This window comes from Rhineura floridana, chromosome 2 (assembly GCF_030035675.1).
Source record: "Rhineura floridana isolate rRhiFlo1 chromosome 2, rRhiFlo1.hap2, whole genome shotgun sequence".
NCBI lineage: Eukaryota > Metazoa > Chordata > Lepidosauria > Squamata > Rhineuridae > Rhineura > Rhineura floridana.
Genome location: NC_084481.1, coordinates 157,487,743 through 157,509,989, shown reverse-complemented (window position 1 = coordinate 157,509,989; position 22,247 = coordinate 157,487,743). Strand labels below are relative to the sequence as shown.

The 22,247-nt window shown below is 42.1% G+C and overlaps 1 protein-coding gene across 2 annotated transcripts in view; it reads left to right on the top strand.

Moving 5' to 3' along the window:
* The first annotated feature begins 10,933 nt into the window (after positions 1–10,933).
* The window catches only part of PACSIN3 (protein kinase C and casein kinase substrate in neurons 3), a 34,103-nt gene continuing 22,789 nt past the window's right edge, over positions 10,934–22,247 (top strand). Inside the window, exon 1 of one of the 2 annotated variants that reach the window (XM_061610927.1) lies at positions 10,934–11,252. The gene's annotated coding sequence lies outside the window, so the exon portion shown is untranslated. Of the gene's footprint in view, positions 11,253–11,458; positions 11,583–22,247 lie in introns of those variants that run through there. The other variant, XM_061610928.1, reaches the window with a different exon arrangement.

The window sequence follows — 22,247 nt, the reverse complement described above, 5'->3', positions numbered from 1 at the left end:
TATGTGGAGAACCATTCAAACAGGTAATACTCCATCCTACAGTCTTTCATGGTACACTCCAGTAAGAGTTGCATCATATGATTATGCAGCTCAGTTCTCAGATTCGCCATGAAGATAGAATCTTTTATATCTGTCATGTGGGAGTTGTACTGCAAGAATGTCTTGCTGGCAGCCCCTTCCTATACTTCAGGGTATTGACCACTGTGATGTCCTTGTATATAGATATTACTGTAAATATGGTAAGTGCAGGTTTATTAAGGTATATATGGTAAGTGGATTGAGTTAGAGGGGGGAGTACATGGGCTAGAATGCTGTGTGATTATTGGCTGTGCGTTTGAGTGGCTGAAGGTTTAAATGAGAGGATGACAGTTGAGAGGGGGTGGTCGGTTGGTTGTGGAGTTTGGGTTGATTGGAGTTGGTTGTGGCCTGCAAGTGCACCCAGACACAAAGTAACAATAAGCCAGAAGGAGACTAAGGCAAAGTCTCAAAGTAATATTGTGAAATAGGGAGTGGCTGGTGGTGCTGCCTAGCAGTGGGATCTTGTGAGATCTGTGCTAGAGCTGGTGAGAGAACAAATAAAAACCAGGATCCTGACTGGAGGGACCTGACAGGAGATGGCAGCAGGAGGGATCCTCACTACTAATTCACATGACCTTGCATATGCAGGGGGATGTCAGCAGAAAGCCCCACCTTCTGGCTTATTCACTGTTCATTTGTACAGTCTGTACACATGTACAAAATGTACAAGTGTTTAAGCTCTGTATGTGTGGCCAGGAATACATGGTACCTATTGTTATGAGTTTGGGGGTGGTGGAATGGATGATCCCTGTGAGTCCCCTTTCCAGCCTCTGATTTGGAATCCTGTCCCTTTGGGCTGGCTCTGCTAGCCAGATGAATTTCTTTTGTTAAACAAATAGAGTGGCCAGGTAGTTAATGGGCCTATTAAGTGCCCAGCAACTGATGAATGAGCCAGGAAGATCCTTTTGTCATTGAAACTCTTCAGGAGAGCCTCCCCACCCCCTGGAGCCCAGGAGAGGTTTGTGTTTTTAGTTGTGTCTAGAGAAAGGCTGGTGACTGAAGGCAGGCAGAGAGACTGGCTCTCTGCACCATGGCATTTGGGGTGCCTCCTGCAACCCAGATGAAAAAGCTGGATATTGGGCTGCTGATGCCTTGAACCCCTCCATCTTAAGCTCAGGTTGGAATGTGTGTAAATAAACAAACCATATTTCATAAAGACACTGCAGTCTCCGCTGACCTTCTTCCCAAAGGAAACCAAACCCTGGATGAGCGCAGGGACCCCTGAGATCTCACCACTTGGAGATTGGGGAGGCGCGCAACACTATTATTTAAGTACCTCATTTGAACTGAGTTTCATTTCATTATGTACCTTAAAACATGTGGAAGTCACCTAGGATTCTCTTGGGCATGCATAATAATTTTAAATTAGCAGCAGTCTTCTCATGTGCTATGCCTGTCACTATTCATATTAAAAGGGTTTCTATCACAGATTCATTGTTAGGAAAGCAAAATGATGGACAAATGGCTTTGGTCTGTCAGGAATGAAAGAGCAATCAACAGGTTCTGTTAGATTGCTGATCTGCCAGAGAGGGAAAGAACAACCAAATGCAGGTAGAATACTTGCAGGCAACAAAAATTGCATCACACATATTTTAATCTACGATTGATGCTGTAATTGATTAAAAGGCTAAACTAATCAATTCATTATTTCAGCTCTAATTCTATCCACAGACAAACCTCGTGGGTAAATTAAAAAGCACACATTGGCTACAATTTACAAATGACTTATTCTGGAATGTTCATGGTGAAGTCTATGGGACTACTCTGCATTAAATAGTTCACTGTAGTCATAGTCTTCAAAAAGCTATAAATTTCCGTCCATGGCCAACTGTTATTCAGTAACAGCAAGTTGTCATGAAATTCAAACATACATCCTGTTCATAACCCCTGAGATATTCACCAGCTTAAGAAAGATGTGTAAATCAACAACTAAAGGGAATGCTTTGCTAAGGGCTAATTAATTCATATTTAATTTTGTCATGCTAATTTGCACTTGCTTTACCTTTAACCCAATATACAAAATATATGCTGTTTCAAACTTAAGCTGATGCATATTTACCCAGAAGTAAGTCTCACTTTGTTCAATTAGACTTGCTTCCAAGTCACTGTGTATAGCACTACAGCCTTATAATTACATCAGAAACAAGAGGAAGAACAAATGCTACTAATCCCACTAAGGATAACATTAGAAGAATGGATTTAAATAATATGAAATAGCTTGGCTCAATTGTTAGAAAATACATCCCAAGTCATTCGTGGTCATAGTTCAGTGGCAGAGCACATGTTTTGTATGCATAAGATCCCAGTCTCAACCTCTGGCACTTCCAGTTAAAAGATCTGGAGTGCAGGACTAGGAAAGAGTTCTGCCTGAAATGTTGGAGAGTTGCTTTGAGGCAGTGTTGAATTTTTGGACCAATGGACTGACATTTAAGGCAATTTCTACCTTCAAAAAAAGTTCAGCCAAAGAACAATGGAAGCTATGGTGTCTCAAGCTGAACAGGTGTATGCCAGGGATGTTAAAGAACATCTCAGAGTAGAGAATATTCAGAGATATAAAAATATCCTCTTGTGGTAGAAAACTGGATGAATCTGGCCAATACACATCATAGCTGATGTCTCAGTATGTTGAGATTTCCCCATCCAAGCAAGTTAGTGCTATACCAATTCCCCAAGGTTTTAATTATAGTCATAAATCAGCTTCAGTTCAGCACCACTTGTAGTAAAGTCATAGTAGTTATCACAAACATTAATTTGAAAACTCAGTGATTATTTGCATGCATAGTTTTCATTGTCTTAGACACCAGTGATACCATAAATTAATGGTGTATAATACATCAGATCTAGGAATCTGCATGGGCGTAATCATGCTGAATAGATTGTATCCACAGGATAATCTCTTGCCCCAAAGAATCCAGAGAATGTCAGCTTTTATATATAATTAGAATATGTTCCTAGCCCTTGTAGCTTCAGTATGGGGAAAAATAAAAACATATGAAGAGGATCTGGGAAAGGTCCAGAGTACACCCTTGGTATAAGTAGTCCCAGGTTCAACCTCTGGTGCCTCCATTTCAAAGGATCAGGTAGCAGGTGATGGGAAAGGCATCTGTCCTGAGACCCGAGAGAATCACTACCACTCAGAATGGACAGTACTGGACTAGATGAAGATCATCTGCTATAATGTAAATTCTTATCTGCTAAAAGTCAGAAGCTAAACTAGGTCTAAACAAGTTTTCCAATGGCCAGAAACAGGCCTCCCATTCAATTTTCCTTCTCCTCCTACCCAACTGACACCCTTAACATTCCATCGCTCAACTACCCTCAATGTTTTGTAAGGCCTAGAAGTCAGTTAACATAGTTCCTTATCAGGCTGCTTTATTTATTTATTTATTATTGGGATTAAATTCCATCTTTAAAAATTCTATCACGTTGGGAGTTAATAATGATGTGGCCACCTGCAACTACGATGGTCCAAGACAGACCAATATTGTAAGGGATGCTTGATTGTACTATCCCCCTCCCAACAGAAAGAACTCTGTCTAGTAACAGCCCTATGGCGCTTCATAGTGGTTCGGGGACTGCGGAGCAGGTACCTATTTACACACAAAGATGGCCGGCCCCTCACCAAGTATCAGTTTTGGGCTGTGGTGAAGGCTGCGCTTCACAACTTGGGTGTGGACCCCCACAATTTTCGGACACGCTCCTTCCGGATGCGGCCTCTACAGCCGCCTACCTGGGCTTCTTGAAAGAGAGGCTGCATGCAGTAGTTAGATGGCGTTCTGACGCTTACAAAGCTTGTATTAGACCACTTACTGGGATCTGGGAAGCAAACTGTTGAATTGCTATTATTCTTGTCTAAGTTGCTGTTGTTTGTTTGGACAGGCTGCTGGAATGGAGCAGAGCAGGCACACATTGAATTGAATTGAATTGAATTGAAACTTTATTTTTATCCCACCCTTTTTCCAAACTGGAACTCAGGGCGGCTTACAAATAGAACTACATGTAGTTAAAAACATAGAAAAACATACAATTAAAATACAATTAAACTATGCACAACCTTAAAACCGTAAAAGGCACTTAAAAATCTAAAAACAATTTGAAATAATACAAATAATAATATAAAACAATAAAACAAGCCTTGTAAAGCCCACATCCTCCTCTGCAGCCATAGTATGGTGCTTGACTCACACAATAGGAACATGAAATGTGAGAAGCGTGAACCAGGGAAAGTTAGAAATTGTCAAGCAAGAAATGGAATGTATCAACAGTTCAAGACTTGGCAATCAGGCAACTACAAAATATTTCATGCAGAAAATGAGAAATTAAGAAGAAAAGGGGTTGCTTTAATAGTGAGAAGTGATATACCAAAAGCAATTAGGAGCCATAATGCAAGGTCTGAGCGAGTGATATCAATGAGATTAAACAGGAAACCTATTAACACAACCATAATCCAAGTCAACACTCCAACGGCAAACACAGAAGTGGAATTGGAGAGATTTTATGCAGAAGTATAGGAAGAAATCGACCACATATCTAACCAAGATATGCTGATAATCATGGGGGACTGGAATGCGAAAGCAGGGAACAGAGAAGAACTAGGAATTGTGGGGAAATGGGGCTTAGGATATAGAAATGAAGCAGGAGAAAGACTTACGGAATTCTGTTAAGCCAATAATTTGTTTCTTGCAAACACATTTTTTGAGCAACTGAAAAGATGACTGCAGATGTGGACATCACCAAATGATCAACATAGGAATCAATATAGGAAATGGTCAACATAGGAATTGGAAGATGGAGAAGTTCCATACTTTCTGCAAAAACAAGACCAGGAGCAGACTACGGTACAGATCATGAACTGGTCATATTGAAAACCAGACTAAAGCTAAAGAAGAAGAACAAAGCAATCATAATGCCAAAATACAATTTAAATAACATCCCAGAAGAATATAAAAATCAAATAAGGAACAGATTTGTGGCTTTAAACTTAGTTGACAGAGAACCAGAAGAACTATGGAATGATGTCAGAGACATCATCAGGGAAGAATATAAGGAACTGGAAGAATATAAAGAACTCTCAGAACCGCTCTCTATTATCTTTGCAAAATCATGGAGGACCGGTGAAGTGCCGGATGACTGGAGGAGAGCTAATGTTGTCCCTATCTTCAAAAAGGGCAAGAAGGAGGAACTGGGGAACTACAGACCAGTCACCCTAACATCAATCCCTGGAAAAATTCTGGAGCAGATTATAAAGCAGTCAATCTGTAAGCACCTTGAAAGCAATGCAGTGATTACTAGGAACCAACATGGATTTATGAAGAACAAATCCTGCCAAACTAATCTCATCTCATTTTTTGATCGGGTAACCTTCCTTGTAGACTGTGGGAATGCTGTGGACATAATATATCTCGACTTCAGCAAAGCTTTTGACAACGTGCCCCATGATATTCTGATTAGCAAGCTATCTAAATGTGGGCTGGATGGAACAACTATTAGATGGATCCGCAGTTGGCTCCAGAATCGTACTCAAAGAGTGATTATCAATGGTTCCTTCTCAAACTGGGCGGAAGTAACAAGTGGGGTACCACAGGGCTTGGTCCTGGGCCCAGTGCTCTTTAACATTTTTATTAATGACTTGGATGAGGAGGTACAAAGCATGCTTATAAAATTTGCAGATGATACAAAATTGGGGGGCATAGCTAATACCGTGGAAGACAGAAAGAAAATTCAAAGGGACCTTGATAGGCTGGAGCATTGGGCTGAAAACAACAGAATGAAATTCAACAGGGATAAATGCAAAGTTCTATACTTAGGAAAAAGAAACCAAATGCACAGTTGTAAGATGGGGGATACTTGGCTCAGCAGTACAATATGTGAGAAGGATCTTGGAATTGTTGTTGATCACAAGCTGAATATAAGCCAACAGTGTGATGTGGCTGCAAAAAAGGCAAATGCTATATTAGGCTGCATTAACAGAAGTATAGTTTCCATATCACGTGACGTACTAGTACCCCTCTATTCAGCACTGGTTAGGCCTCATCTTGAGTGCTGCGTCCAGTTCTGGTCTCCACACTTCAAGAAGGATGCAGACAAACTGGAACGGGTTCAGAGGAGGGCAACAAAGATGATCAGGGGACTGGAAACAAAGCCCTATGAGGAGAGACTGAAAGAACTGGGCATGTTTAGCCTGGAGAAGAGAAGACTGAGGGGAGATATGATACCACTCTTCAAGTACATGAAAGGTTGTCACATAGAGGAGGGCTGGGATCTCTTCTCAATCGTCCCAGAGTGCAGGACATGGAATAATGGGCTCAAGTTGCAGGAAGCCAGATTTCGACTGGACATCAGGAAAAACTTCCTAACTGTTAGAGCCATACGACAATGGAACCAATTACCTAGAGAGGTAGTGGGCTCTCCGACACTGGAGGCATTCAAGAGGCAGCTGCACAGCCATCTGTCGGGAATGCTTTGATTTGGATTCCTCCACTGAGTAGGGGGTTGGACTTGATGGCCTTATAGGCCCCTTCCAACTCTGCTATTCTATGATTCTATGATAAAACAACAATACCTCTAGTTAAAAAGAGAGAAAGACGGTAGACCTCAATGGATGACTGACAAAATTCTTTAAATGGTTAAAGAAAGAAGGAAAGGCAAAGCAAAAGGAGACAGAAGCACGGTTAGAACCCTAAATGCAACAATACAGCAACTAGTATGTAGGGACAAAGATAACTATTACAATAGTAATGACTAATGACAACAGAATATTTATGTACCTTTAAAGTTGACAATGAGGACATTGAACTTGTCAAGGATTATCAATACCTTGGCACAGTCATTAACCAAAAGGGGGGCAATAGTCAAGAAATCAGAAGCAGGCTAGGACTGGGGAGGGCAGCTATGACAGAACTAGAAAAGGTCCTCAGATGCAAAGATGCATAATTGAACACCAAAGTCAGGTTCTTTCAGACCATGGTATTCCCAGTCTCTATGTATTGATGTGAAAGTTGGTGTTAGAACAAATTAAACCAGAACTATCTCTAGAAGCTAAAATGATGAAACTGACATCATCATACTTTGGACACATAATGAGAAGACATGATTCACTAGGAAAGACAATAATACTGGGGAAAACAGAAGGGAGTAGAAAAAGAGGAAGGCCAAACAAGAGATGGATTGATTCCATAAAGTAAGCCACAGACCTGAACTTACAAGATCTGAACAGGGTGGTTCATGACAGATACTTTTGGAGGTCACTGATTCATAGGGTCGCCATAAGTCATAATCCACTTGAAGGCACATGACAACAACAAATAGTCCACTTCATCAGATGCATGAAGTGTTTTCCTGAGTTATAGGCATATCTATGGTATTGTACTGCCTTCAAGTCAATTGCGACTTATGGCGACCCTATGAATAGGTTTTCATGAGACTGAGAGGCAGTGACTGGCCCAAGGTCACCCAGTGAGCTTCATGGCTATGTGGGGATTTGAACCCTGGTCTCCCAGGTCATAGTCCAACACCTTAACCACTACACCACAGTTATAGGTATATATACACATGAATTTATACACATGGTTTTTGGGGAGGAGTGTTATAAAAAACGAAGTCAGAGGGAAATGAAATGCAGAGAAGTACAGACAGTGATCATTACATACTTAACAGTAATAATTCACGAAACAGTTTTTGATGACACAGACATCCTGGCTTTAGTAAGTCAATTCATATATATATAATGTGCTAAAAATCCGTTGTCTTGGTCCAATCCACAAGTGATATCATTGAAACCCTTGATGTATTGTAATTCAGCAAGTCTTCCTTTTCACTTTCTTTTCTCCAGGATGGCTACTTTTAAGATAATTTGCAGAGTGTCCTAGAAGGTTGAAATATTTCCCCACTGATTTTGAATATTGCCACTTCTGGTGTCAGATTTTGAATATTGCCCTTTCTGGTGTCCATTCTTTTTATTTTTATTGTTTACCCTATATGGAATGCACAAGGGTATTTCTGGCAGATGATGGCATATATCACATTGGAAGGTGAGCACATGAATCAACCCCTAATGCTGTGCATTATGTCTTGTGTGTTGCCAAAGTAGATATGATGATAGAGTTCACATATGTGTCTGCCACAGCAGGACCTCTTTCCAAAGGAAATGAAGGTGAAAAATGCACTACACTCAACATATTGCATGCACTATGGTGAGACATTATTCTACATATCAATTAGACTCAGGAGGGTTAAACTGAGCTCAAGATTTTTATCACACTACATGCGTTGATTAGCTTACCAATGCCAAGATAAATATGCTTTCTCTGTTTTTTGTATGTGACTCCCGTTACCACTACAGGTGTTAAAACAATAATCTCAACAATGCTGAGTTTCACCAATCTGCTACTCTAAAATGTGTCTATTTAAATTCTAATTATCACTGATTGTAGTTTTTGCATCTTCAACTCCCACTTTACAATTTCTCATTTATGTACCAGCCAAGTAAGATTTTACTTCATGTATCTGAAGAAGTGGACTTAAGTCCATGTAAGCTTGCACCACAATAAATTTGTTTCCCAGGAACTAAGGATTAGTTAGTAAGTGGATGTCTGCGAACAAAGATTGTTTAACAGATTAGGTGAGAGTATTTATGCTCCAGAAAGGGCAAATAGAAACTTGTTTATTCTACTTCGGAGATTCCAGTTTAGGAATCAGTGGAGCCATCCTGCACCTTAAGTACCATTAAGTAACCATGAACAACTGAAAGCAACATCTTGGCTTAGAAAATCCTTTTTAGGGAATAGTGAGTTGAATTCTTTACTTCGACTATGGCACTCTGATAATTTTTTCTCTAAGAATGGGAAACATTTGGTCCTCCAGATGTTGGTGAACTATAAGTCCCATCATCTCTGGCCATTGACCATACTTTCTAGAGCTGATGGAAGTTGTAGTTCACCAACATCTGGATGGCCAAAGATTCCCCACACCTGCTCTAGAACAAGGTTGAGATTCATATTTTTAAATATGTGGTTTACTCAGAAGTATGTATTACAAGATTGAAATGAAAACATCTATGTCAGAGAGATATCTTGACATGGGCTGCTAACCTTTGCTTGACTCACGGGTTACCTGGGTTTATTTCTGGAACAGATGAAGCAACATAAACCAAAGGTGGAATCTTTAAAGGCTGCTCCATACATTACCATTTTTAATCTGCAATTCTATGGGCCTTTAGGATTAAATCCTACTGAATTCAACAGATCTTGTTTCTGAGTAGTTATGCTTAGGACTGGGCTACATGATTGTAATTGTTTTTCCCAGTCTGAAAACATAACACTTATGTTACAAAATGTATTTGCAATATGCATAATGTACTTCAGGGAACCCCCAATCGCCAGTGACTTCCAGCAACTTGTTTTCCTGATAAAATGAGTATGCAAAGTGGCTTTTACTTATCACTGTGTAACCAACCATTAGTTCTCACCCATATGTGATTAGGAAAAACTGGTACAGGGTGTAAACTCCAGATAGAAAAAAGCTCTGGCACCCGGTGGGAGGTAGCATTCTGCCACCTAAAAAATAAACATTCAAACCTACACCCTGTGCAATAATGGAAGTTCTGGATTGTCAAGGCTAGCATAAACAGAAAGAAGACTCAAAAGGAAAATGTTCCCACTATTGTATTGTAAAACCTTGTCTTAAATGTTGAGTCACAGCTAAACTGGTTTAATGGAGGTGAAGAATGCCACTCCAGTTTTCAAGGACCCAAAGGGCTGTAAAAGGACAGGAACTAAAAACTTGGGATGGGGTTTAAAAATAGATGAGGGGAAGATAGAAATGATTTTGCAGTTGTTTTAAAAAAACAAACTTAAACCAATCTTTAGGGGGATGAGAAACCTTTTGAACCTGTTGAAATTCAACAACAGAAATATGTTTCTTACTCCATAAATAAAGCAGCTCTTTAAACATGGTAATAAAAGGCACTATGCCTTCAGAAGGGATAAGTGGAGAAGGGCTGTAGTTCAACCGCTGAACACACGCTTTGCATGCAAAAAGTCCTCCCAGATTCAATCCCTAGAATCTCAAAAGTTAGGGCTGGGGAAGATCTCTGCCTGAAGGCCTGCAGAGCTGCTGCCAGTCAGTGCATACAATACTGAGCTAGATGGACCAATGGTCTTACTTAGTAAGAAGTCAGCTTCCTATGTAACACGTCTAGTTTCTCCTCAGTTAAACATCTTTGCTTCTAGAAACCAGCAAATTGGTTGGTGTTTGTGGCCAAAGGAGAAGCAGAGCAGCAACAAAGGCAAGTTAGCTGTTCCAAGAAGGCAGTGGCAATAGTCTCCTCAGGGGAGACTCCGCACAGTAGTACCTTGCCCAGTCACTAAAAGCAGACTGGAAGAAAGCCTGTGTAAATCACTGCGTTTTTCTTCTGTGGCAGGGAAAGTACACCTAAAGGCTTTGCGAGTGCGACTACCCTTTCTTCACCATCACAGAAAACCCTCCACCCACCCACAGACACAACCACCGATCCTGCTTGGGGCCTGCTTGTTGCTTCACACTGTTTTCCACCTTTGTTAACACAAGGGAAGTTTTCTCTCCGAAACAAAATAGCAACGGCTGAAGGGGGGGAGGGAGTAGTGACGGAGCCTGAAAAGCACGCCGGCTTCTGTGATTGGAATCCCTGCTCCCCTGTTCCTAGGCATGTGAGGTTGGGTGACAGTCACGCACTCTCCACATGTGCAGAGACGCTCCTACTTTCATGACGCTCCAAGTCTCGACTTTGAAACCCGGTTCGTTCCAGTTTATGCTAATATTCTCTCTGCCCCCACCCCCTTAAGTGTGGTTAGCTCAGCCTCTCCTGTTGCTGCTTCTGGGCAGGGCCTTCGTTCATCCCCAGACCGACAGCCTAGGCCTGCTTTGCCCACAGTTCCTTGGAGGTCTCCGGGGGGCTGCCAGGGTCCGCCCACTGCCTGGGAGGCGGGTCGGGCCCCTCTCGTCACTGCATGTCCTGGGGGAGGGGCGACAGAGTAAAGGCTGCTACAGCAGGACGGAGCCGAGAGGGAGGGAGGCGGATTGATACAGGCAGGGTGGGCTTGCAAAAAGGTGCCTCTCCCTTGGAGATCGATCGTTGCTCCAGGGGAGCTCCGGGACTGTTAGGTGAGCGGGAGTCTCCAGAGCAGCAACTTTGAGAGGTAAGTCTCCTAGTAACCTTTTCTCCCTATGGGTACTGGTGGGGCTGAACTCGCTGCAGCGTCTCCAGAAACAGATTCTTTCTCCAAGAGGAAAAGCCGAGATTCTTTTTCTTTTCTGTTTTGGAAAGGGGGCGGGGAAAGAGGAGGTAGGTTCCTTTTCGTGAAGTGTTCCTCGGACCCGTTCCTAAGCTAGTAGTTAGGCGCGCGCGGTTCCTGGTCTTGGACTGTTCTGCATTTTGGAAAGGGACTCGAGTCCTTGCTTGCTTCGTAAGTGGAGAAACAGAGAGCAATTGGTCTCTTCAAACCAGCAACTACTGCAGCTCCAAGAAGGTAACGTAACTACTCGGGAGGGGAGCGGAGCTGAGAATAATCGAGTCGTCTGTATTTTCTGTCAGGACAAGGGTAGGGACAGGTAGCCCCTAGGCCCTGGGGTTGAGCTCTTTTTCCACTTTCCTCATTGGGGCTGCGTGGGTAGGTGGTGAGTGCGAGCGAGCGAACGAGAACTTCAGCCTGACTAAACGACGTCAGCGGAGCTACGGTTTTGGTCTCCCACGTTGCTCTCTACGGACATTCCTTTCGCTGGGCTGTGCGTGGGCAGGTAGGTAGGTAGCAGCTGACCTGAGATGAAACTACCACACCTACCTCAGAATCACTGCTGGAGAGGAGGCGACATGATTTCATTTCAATGGATTAGACATACACACGCGCAACTACTACTTTAGTATTAAATACTAGGAACAAATAAATCGGCAGCATTCTAGCCAAATTCCTTTCATGTCTGTGTACTTCCCCTTTCCTGTCACTGCTAAGCCAAAGTCTTTTGGGTGGAAATCCCTCTGCTGGGAAGCACCTTCGTGTGATTGGTGTGGAATTGGGAAGGGGGGGCGCGCGCGCGAGAGAGAAATAAGACGACAGAGCTCCTTTGTGAAGGTTCTGCGGTAGTTTCCTCCTTCCCACACTGAAACCCGAAGCTGCAGGCCTTGGTGTCGAGTTCAGCAACACCTCCTGTTGAAGGGAGCAAGTAGTTTCAGCCACCAGTATCCCTCCTCCACACTAATTTCCCCTTCCAGAGGCTGCATCTGGATGTTTAATGGTCTCTGGGTAAAACATTCAAAAGCAATTTAGTATCTTCTGTTTGGCAACCAAAATAAACTTAGCTCGGGGGGGGGGGAAGTGCCCTGCTAAATACTATGGTTTCTGGTCAAGCAGATTTTGAGATGGAGTTGTCAAAAAGATGGAGTACCCAAATAAGAGCTTAACACAAAGTTAGTGCCATTTAAATTAATGAACTTGACTAGCTATACTGTAGGCTGAAATGTAGTTGTTTGTAATATCTATGTTGAAAAAATTGATATAAAAAGTATTGGGAAGACAAGACAGAGGGTGACACGGTTTCAATCTGTAGTTTAATGGAAGTAGTGAATCTTGACATCAGAAGAATGGGACACAAACCTCTACACTATTACCGCAGTTTTGTGCTGGGAAGTAAAGGTGAAGGGAAACACCCCTTATGATGCTGAGGAGTAGATCTCTCTAAGGTTCTGGTTGAGTGGATTTTTTTGAAGATTGAGGTATGGACATGCAGATGCCAGGGGTTGTTCTCTCAGTCCATGTGTTCTTGTTATCTGGTTCCAGAGAATTTTGGTAACTCTGACTGTAAAGGAAAGAGGCTAATATGCTGTGCTGTTGTACCAGGAACTTAATACTGGATTTCTGTTGTAGCTGGAGAGAAAAGATCATCTGTGGTTTGTCCTTTCTTGGACACAGAAGAGGTCAGAAGCTCCTCAAAGGAAATGTCAGAGGAGCTCTGCAAGCTGTACAAACCATGAACCAGTCTAACAGCTTTCTGTGCCAGCTAAATTTTCCTTACTTGTTGCACTTAACAGGATCTGTTTCTTTGAAGGACTGGTCAAAAGGAGGAGGAGGGAGAAAGCGACAAGCTGCTTCAAATGTGCCCTTCTGAATTTCTCATACTCCAGATGCCTTCCAAAAATGGCATACCAGAGTCACTAAAGTCAGCTATGAGCCTATGTGCATGGAAGTGTGTGAGGTTTTAGTGATAGTTAGCAGTCTAAACCTCTCAAGTGCCTCCCATTGTGTCAAAGAGTTAAAATCTTACTTTTAAAGGCATATGTTCATTTCACTAGACTTTACCTTGACTAACATGCAACAGATTTGCAACTATGGAGCATGGTGTAAAATAACAAGTGCTGGATAGAATAGCCTGTTTCTAGGTGTGAGCTGATTGCTTGGTGGAGCAGGAATGGAATTTCTCCTAGTGCATTGCACAATTAGATTCCATACTGCTCAGGGGAGGTTTGTTTTGCCTCTGTGTCATCTAACAGTGACAGTTGCAGAAACTTAAGGGGCTGCTTAACACATCACAAAGTGCCAGTTAGGAAGTAGAAGTTTCTGAAATGTCCTACAGCAGTCTGTGTTCTGCCATGGGGCAGCAATTTCAGCTATTTTCCTTAGAATGGGCTTCCTGATACTTACTATTATTAATATTATTATTTTTAAAATTTATATTCTGCCCTTCCTCCCAGCAGGAGCCCAGGGCAGCAAGCAAAAACACTAAAAACGCTCTTTTGTTGTTGTTATATGCCTTCAAGTGGATTACGACTTATAGTGACCCTATGAACCAGTGACCTCCAGTAGCATCTGTTATAAACCACCCTGTTCAGATCTTGTAAGTTCGGGTCTGTGGCTTCCTTTATGGAATCAATCCATCTCTTCTTTGGCCTTCCTCTTTTTCTACTCCCTTCTGTTTTTCCCAGCATTATTGTATTTCCTAGTGAATCATGTCTTCTCATTATGTGTCAAAGTATGATAGTTTCATCATTTTAGCTTCTAGTGATAGTTCTGGTTTAATTTGTTCTAACACCCAATTATTTCTCTTTTTCATAGTCCATAGTATGTGCAAAGCTCTCCTCCAACACCACATTTCAAATGAGTTGATTGTTCTGTTATCCACTTTTTTCATTGTCCAAATTCCACATCCATACCTAGAAATTGGGAATACCATGGTCTGAATGATCTTGACTTTGGTGTTCAGTGATACATCTTTGCATTTGAGGACCTTTTCTAGTTATCTCAGCAGCTGGTATAGCACAGTGGGGAGGAGACCCTGGCTGGGAGTCCAGAGTCTGAGAGTTCAAATCCGTGCCTATGTCTCCTGGGTGTAAAGGGCCAGCTAAAGATCACCCCCACAGTGAGTGGCTCAGGGGTTACGTGCCCTGCCACCTGTGCAGCCGTGGGCAAGCTGCATAGTCCCAAGGAGCCCAGTTGCCCCCCAGCTGGCAGTTGCGGACAAGGAAGGGGCTGGCTTGTGCAGCTGTGGCAAGCTGAGCAGGCCCCAGCCAACTGGGGAGGACTAGTCTCAGAGGGAGGCAATGGTAAACCTCCTCTGAATACTACTTACCATTAAAACTCTATTTATAGGGCAGCCATAAGTCAGGATTGACTTGAAGGCAGTCCATTTCAGTTTTTCTAGTTCTCTCATAGCTGCCTTTGCCAGTCCTAGCCTTCTTCTGATTTCTTGACTATTGTCTCCCTTTTGGTTAATGACTGTGCCAAGGTATTGATAATCCTTGACAAGTTCAATGTCCTCATTGTCAACTTTAAAGTTACATAAATCTTCTGTTGTCATTACTTTAGTCTTCTGGACTTTCAGCTGTAGTCCTGCTTTTGTGCTTTCCTCTTTAACTTTCGACAGCATTCCTTTGAAATCATTGCTGGTTTCTGCTAGTAATATGGTATTGTCTGCATATCTTAAATTATCTGTACATTGTTTCAGCATCCCTGCTGCTCCTTAAACCAACTTTCTGTCTCCTGGTCATATGACCCAGCTGCTGTGTGGTGCAGGGTAGTTGCTCTGGGCCTGTACCAGCCTGACTTTTACTCCTTGGGGAACCACAGAACTACCTGCCCCAAACTCGGTCCACAAGAGATACTAGAATAGGATCACCTCCTTTGTGGACTGTGAGACACCCCCAAATTAACTAGCTAGTTTCTGTTCCTTATCCCTTAGCTGCAATATTTGTCAATTTATAGTAAACTATTTTGTTTAGTATAAAAATGTAGATGGACTGCCTTTAAGTCGCTCTCCACTTATGGTGACCCTACGAAAATATTCCAGTATAAATTTGTAATGGAACAGCTGTAGTGAGAGAAAATGGGACAGATAGTCTTAAAATGATATGAAAGCAGACTAGAGATGTAAAATTTCTGGAAATTTTGAAGCCATGGAAAAAAAAACCATTTTCCCCCAGGTTTTTTTCAGCAAAAAAAGAATTTTCAGAAAAATTGAAAAATGCAATATTAGCACTTTTTAGAGATTGAAAGTCACTTTGTTACTTCAGGAACATCAAATGTAATTATGTACAAGCTGGTTTGGCATAAAATTATCACATTTGGAATATTAAAAGTAAATTTTATTAAAACAATTATTATAAATTGAATTTACTTCTAAACATTTTTACATTTTTTGTAACACATGGATCTACATGATTCTGAACTGTAAGGAACACCTGAACTGTAAGGCACCTCTTTCGTTTTGCCAGTTTATGAGGAGCAGGCAAAAAACAATTTAAAAAACAGAAGAAACCATCAACATTAATAAAGAAAATTATTTATGTCTCTGCTAGTCCTCTACAGTGTCAAGCAGACATAAAGCATCCATTCCCATAAAAAGAACTGAGAAAAAGGGGGGACCAAGATTCAGTGAAACATTTTATTCATCATGCTAAAATAAAACATTCCATAATCCATTTTTTCTTCATTTTTTTCAATTTTTCCCATTTGGGGGGGGGGGACAAAAAAGGCTTTGGAAAAAACTTTTTTTATTTTTCTGGTTTTTTTCTGGGCTTTCACATCTCTAAAGCAGACCTAGGCTACTAGAAGTACAAGCAACTTGTGGCATGCTAAACTGTGAAACTCAGTTCTTGGTCAGTCTTCTGTGTTTCTCCGCACTGTTACTGTTTAGCCATACCTAAAAACTCCCTGTTTAGAGTCCAAACATGGAGGGAGAGACCCCAAAAACTGGTTTTATCACTCAGCCTCACCCCCAGTGGACTATTCCAGAGGCATCTGTAACTCTTACAGGCAGGCTGAAGATACTAATAAAGCTCCTGTCAGGCCCATTCATCAGGTTTAATTGAAATAATTAATTGAAATAAGGGGTTAAATCCTTTATCTTCATATGCTAGCTTTAAACGTAGCTTGATAAGCTGGAGAAATATATCTGAATGGGGGGAGACAAGTTTCACCTCCTTGTTTAGCAGATGTTGTTCCTGGCTTGGGAGGCCATGGAAGCCCTAGAGCAGTGGTTCCCAACCTGGAGGCCGTACAGCAATCCAGAGGGGGCTGTGAACAGTAAAGAAATGAATTATTTATAATTTTTAAAAAGAAGTTTTCACTCCCTGGACACTGTTTGCTCCACACTGCCGCTGCAGACGACACTCCAAATGAGTGGGGAGGCCTTTTGCTGGTGGAAGATTGTCTTTCAGGTGAGCTGAAGTCAGACATCTGCCTATAAAACACATGGCAGACACCAAAGGAGGCCGAGAGTGGAGCTACCAGGAAGAAGAGGGGATTACTATCGCTGACTCCCATCTCCTTGCACTGCCGCTCCTGACGATGCCCTTTCTCAGAATGAGAGGAGAGGGCTTTCTGTGAAGCAAAAAGAAGCAAGGCTGCAAGGAAAGGCTGCTTTCCCTCTTCCTTCCTGGCAGCCTGCCTGCCTGCCTGCCTTTCTTGGCTTCTGCTTCACTGCCACCTCCTTTTAAAAATTCTTATTTGTGAGGCCACCCAGATCTCACCTTTGGCCCAGCTGGACCCAAGGAGCAGTGAGGAAGCTCTGGACTTGCTTGCCCCTCATCTCTGAGGTTGTGTGTGTACCAGCACCCCCTTTCTTCCACCTACACTCTGCCCCCCCATCTCTCTCTCCAAGATGTTGTGGCATTTGAGGGCTTCCCCCTCTCCCGCATGCCCAAATGCATGCACGCACATCTGCAGATGCTTGCAGGAGGAGCAGGTGTGTTTCTGTGCATACACTGATTTGTCTTCTGCTCCACTCTCATGCCCCAAGTGCATGCTAACCAAGTCACCAGTTCTGATTATTATCCCAAGGCCTAAAAGCATGAAATGAAAATGGACTGCCTTCAAGTCGATCCCAACTTATGGCGACCCTATGGATAGGGTTTTCACAGTAAGCGGTATTCAGAGGTGGTTGACCATTGCCTTCCTCAGGCTGAGAGGCAGTGCCTGGCCCAAGGTCACCCAGTGAGCTTCATGGCTGTGTGGGGATTCGAACCCTGGTCTCCCAGGTCATAGTCCAGCACCTTAACCACTATGCCACACTGGCATGAACCCCCTCCTTAATCTATCCACCCTACTGTCTGCAATGCACAATCTAGCATCCCCATTACCACCCCATTGCTGCTTCTTTTTGCTACTTAAAAAAAAAAAGCTCAGCAGGTTGGCTAAGGCTGGGGTCCTGGCATTGCAGCACAAATTTATTCATTTATTTATTATTGCATTTATATCCCACCTTTCCTCCAAGTTGTTCAAGGTGGTGCACATGCCCCCCCTCTTTCAATTTTATCCTTACACCAACCCTGTGAGATTGGTCAGGCTCAGAGACTGTGTCTGATCCAGGGTCATCCAGTGGGCTTCATGGCTGGATGGGGATTTGAACCTGGATCTTAGTCCAATACTGTAACCCACTGATATTGGGAGACACGACTGTACATCTTCAGACTGTATGTGGGGGGGAGGGAGATAGCAATTTGATTGGCCCTTTGCATGAAGAAAAGAAAGCAACACCACCCTGTCTGCTGGGGGCATTTTATGGAAAGGGGTATTTGGAGTTGTGATTTGGAGCGGGGGGTGTCACAATTTTTTTTGAGCTTACAAAGGGGGTCCTGTGCTCAAAAAAGTTGGGAACCACTGCCCTAGAGACACAAAAGGGCATTACAGTATGTATAGTGCATATAGTGATGTGTTCACAAGATTTAATGTAAGTAGGCTTCATTTTTTCCAAGTTACTATTTATTTATTTATGCTTGTATCTTGCCCTTCGCCAAATGATCCTAGGGTGAGTTACAAAAATATCACAATTAAAACAGACCAGATGTATATTAATCATAAAATAAAACCGCAAAACTAACCAATAGCAAAGTTAACAAAACAGCAGCACAGAACAGCTATGCAGGAGGAAAGGCTCAACCAAAGACCTGCGTAAAGATGTGTGCCACAACCAGTTGTCAAAAATCATACAACAGTGGTGCAAGATGCACTTTGTAGGGGAGGTCATTCTACAACCTGGACTTCTTGTGGATCAAATATGCCATATTATGCACTTGTGTGTAATTCATAAATGACACAATGCACATACTTTGTGCACTTGGCTTCCAAGTACAAAAGCAAACAGCTGCTTGATTTGTGTGTCCTTAGCAGGAAACAAAAGTGTGACCTATGCCGACAGACCTCTTTGAAGGAAACTGTAAATTGGTAATCTATCCTGCTTTAGTAAATAACGTCAGTTTGAGTTTTACAGGGGGAAATGATATTTTGCTGAAGCACTCTTCCTACCTCCAGAGGGCTGTGCATTCATCTCATCTGGAACTATACTCATAAGTTTTCTATTAATATTATTTACACAGTTAGAAAGGACTATAAATATGTCTCTGCAATCCTTATGGCAGTTCCTCTTTCTTTACTGAACTTATTTCTATAAAAGACTACCTTTCTCATTGAAGAAGACAAGCTTATCTTCCCCATTCCTGATAAATACAACGATCTACTGCTCACCTGGAACAGTGGCTTTTGGCTCCAGTGAGTGAGAAGGGGAAATGGCAAAGGTGTCGTGTAATTGCCACCATAAACAGAGTTGGGGATGTTATTTTCTGGCTAGGGGCAATTAGTGTGTGTCAGGGCAGGGGGATTTGTGGCCCTCCAGATGTTGTTGTACTCCATCTCACATCAGACCCAGTGAGGAAGGGATGATGGGAGTTGTAATCCAATCACATCTTGAGGGCTACAGCTTCCCCACCCCAGTTTATGCATTGTAATCATTTGTGTCTGCAAACTCAGTTTTAACTGAATAATAAAAAAAATTGCCAAGATGAGGTAGAATTAAACACTTGTGGCATCTATGTCTGCACAGGATTGTATACATGTTTTGAGAATGGTTGTGGCTGAATTAAACTGTGTAATCCTCCCAAAATGACATTGTACCTGTCTGGGGCCTGCTAAGTATGGCAGTAGTCTGCATTAACAGTTAGGAGAATCTTGGGGAATTTGTTGGCTGAGGCCACATTCACACCATACATTTTCCCCACTATTATTCAATTTTAAGCAGTCACAGCTTCCCCCAAATAATCATGGGAAGTGTAGTTTGTGAAGAGCGCTGAGAATTGTTAGGAGAACCCTATTCTCCTGACAGAGCTACAATTCCCAGAGTCCTCTGGGAAGAGGGACTGGCTGTTAAACCATTCTGGTAGTTGTAGCTCTGTGAGAAGAACAGAAGACTCCTAATAACTCTCAGCACTCTTCACAAACTACACTTCCCAGGATTCTTTGGGAGAAGCCATGACTGTTTAAAGTGGAATAACAGTGGAATAAATGAGTGGTGTGAATGTGGCCAAGACTACAGTTGGACACAGGAACATATGAAGCTGCCTTGTACAGTGAGACCATAGGTCCATCTAGCTCATTATTGTCTACACTAATAGGAAGCAACTAGAACACCCTATTCTGAAATTGGGAATGTTGAAAGCTCTTGTCTTTTGACAGTAAAATCAGGCCAACACCAACACTGAATCTATTTTTACTATTTTCTATTCATGCAAACATTCAGAGTCTGATCTTGTTTGTCATATTGGTTCTGCCCTCTCTATGGATTTCCTCAGGAATTTTTCAAGTGAGGAGGAAAGGAGATAAAGATACAACTAGCATCAATCTACAATTTCTAGGAGATCTGGTGACAGATTGGTGGCAGGGCCTGGTCACTGGCTCTGCTAAGCTGAGTAGACCTGGCCTTTGAGAAATTTGTTACTAGGTCTGCCATTTAAGAAACCACAAAGGGGTAGACAGGCTGCCTTGATGATGCTTTCCAAATACAGATGAAATGCTAAATTTTTCCACTGGCTCACTTCATCACCTTCAGCCCTTAATTGCAGTGCTACTACAATCAGCTACACAGCACCCCACCTCCACTACACTTCCCTAAAAAAAGTAGTGGCTGGTGTAGGGTAGAACCATGGAGTTGCAACACTGGCATCACTACAGTTCACCTGGACATACCTGGGGTAGGGCAGGGTGGTGGTGAGGCAGGGCTGTGTGGACACACTAGCAGAAGTGGCATATTGGCTCTACTGGTGCATCCATGTAGCCTCATTCTTGCTGCCACCTTGACTTAGCCAACCCTGTCCAGGTAAGCCACAGCAATCCTGGTGATAGGAGGGTAGCTCCGCAGCTCTGCCCTACTGTCACATTCGCCACCCATGCCTAAACAAATATGGCAGGATAATGACACTGGATTACACTGCATGGTTGCAATGTGCTATTCCAACTCCCCTCCTTTCCCCAATAAAATGAGTATAATACTGGGCTACTTGGGCAAGCTGGCGTAACTCATCCTCTCTCACCCACAACTCCACCTTCTATAATATAGCTATAATAATAATAGACTTTATCTGCACTGGCAGGGCAATTTTTAAAAAATGTTTATTAACTTGGGGATCACTTTTTTATGTGTAAAGTAAGACTTGAGTTAGAAAGATCATGAACTCTTGTCTTTATTGCTCCCTTTTTGGTTTTTGGCAGATACGTTAGTGTCCAGTCACAGCTACACAGAAATAATACATTTCTGAATTTATTTATTTATTGGTGGGATAGCAATCACTTTTCTACCAGGGAAGACTAAAAAAATGGCTTCATTAAATATGAACCAGGAAGTTCCTTCTCCAGATAATGGGTGTGTCATTCTAGAATTCTCTTTGTCTAAACGACTAACTCTGCTTTCCTGAATATCAGTCATTGCTGTGACTTCAGTGATTGATTTGTTCTTACAACACCTGGAGGGGTAATTTTCTTGCATAACAAAAATAAGCTGGATATTAAAAGACAAGAAAATTCCAGCTCTTTCTGAAACTATTCCAACATTAATGCTTAAGGCTGCAATCCCATGCTCGTCTACACAGAAGTAAGCTCCATTGGGTTCAGTAGGACTTACTCCCAGGTAAGTGTGTATTGGATTTCAGCCTAAGCAACATAATACAATAGTGTATATCTTCTGTTGAAAATGGTATTATCAAATGGATAAAACCTGAAATACAAAGTCGGCCTTAAAATGGATATTGGGAACCATACAGAACACAAATGTGTCTTTGGGCAGCAGCTACTACTTTGTTCACAAGGCTTTTCAGTGGTTTCAGTGAAATCCACCTTGAAGACAAAGACCTTTCTATAGCTGTCTGGGAAAGGTAAAAACAGCTGTCTGTCCCTTGGAACTTAATTTAATTGTGCATGATGATATTATTTGCCTGCTTCAAACCATTATTATTAGTAGTAGTAGTATTAGTGGTGGTGTTGCTATTTGATTTATATCCCACCCTTCCTCCCAGCAGGAGCCCATTTAAGGAACCTTTTGGTTGAAAGGCTGTAGCCATCTTTTGCAGGTACTAGGGGCTGCCCCCCCTGCTCGCTTCACAGATGTCTAAATATTCCCATTTGGATTAATAATGGATTAATAGTTGATTCAAATATTAATGTTTAGATTAAAACCGAAGGACCTAAACACTTGTTTTGGTGTAGTTTCATCAGCTTTAAGGCAAATTGTAGTCTGTGTATTGAAATGAAATGAAAAATGGAATAATGCTGATTTTTAACAGGTTTAGCACTGGGTTTAAGGGTACTGTTGTGAGAAGTGCAATAGTGGGCAGACATGCATCTAATCACCTTTACTAAAATAACTCAGTGCTACCATATATT